Genomic DNA, 735 nt, shown 5'->3' with positions numbered 1-735 from the left:
CCCAGTAATATTAATAGGTTTTGACTTAATCTTCAGGAGAAAAACATAAAATATCTGTTTAAATGTTTGCCTCCTGCATTTTTTAAATATTTTTACTTATTTATTTGAAAGCAACAGAGAGAGAAAGAGGCAAGTAGAGAGTGAAAAAAATGGGCGTGCCAGGGCCTCCAGCCACTGCAAATGAACTCCAGACGTGTGTGCCCCCTTGTGCATCTGGCTAACATGGGTCCTGGGGAATTGAGCCTCAAACCAGGGTCCTTAGGCTTCACAGGCAAGCACTTGGCCACTAAGCCATCTCTCCAGCCCTTGCTTCCTGCATTTTGTCCTACTTCTGTAGCACATGTGCTAAAATTGGAATGATGCAAAGAAGATACCCTAACCCTGCCTGAGGATAGCATGTAAATTCATGAAATGTTCCATAGTTTTAAAAAGTTACATATGTCATCGTTTTAATATAGAGTGAAAACCAAGTCACTGACTACAGTGTGTCATGGCACAGTATGAAATGGCCATGCAATTTATTGTCTAAGCCAAAACTACTACTATGAAAGGGACTCTTATAATTATGCCAAGAAAGCACATGTCAACTACAACTGTCCTGGAAATGAAGGTGGATAAGTCACCTGACACGTAAAGTTTTGGAAGGTCTGCCCTTTACTTCCATCTGTTTTCCTGCCAATGCTTGATTCAATCTCAGATTCTAGAAATTCCAAACTACACGCTTCCAGTTTTTAC

General features: G+C 40.4%; 1 non-coding gene across 1 annotated transcript; it reads left to right on the top strand.

Moving 5' to 3' along the window:
* Positions 1 to 322: 322 nt before the first annotated feature.
* On the top strand, positions 323 to 426 carry LOC123459754. The gene has a single exon (XR_006636496.1). It is a non-coding gene; the product is annotated as a U6 spliceosomal RNA (small nuclear RNA).
* The last annotated feature ends 309 nt before the right edge of the window (positions 427 to 735 follow it).

The sequence above is a fragment of the Jaculus jaculus genome, chromosome 3, assembly GCF_020740685.1.
Source record: "Jaculus jaculus isolate mJacJac1 chromosome 3, mJacJac1.mat.Y.cur, whole genome shotgun sequence".
In the NCBI taxonomy this organism is placed as follows: domain Eukaryota; kingdom Metazoa; phylum Chordata; class Mammalia; order Rodentia; family Dipodidae; genus Jaculus; species Jaculus jaculus.
Note: the sequence above shows the minus strand (reverse complement) of the source record. Positions and strands in the feature narration are given on the sequence as shown.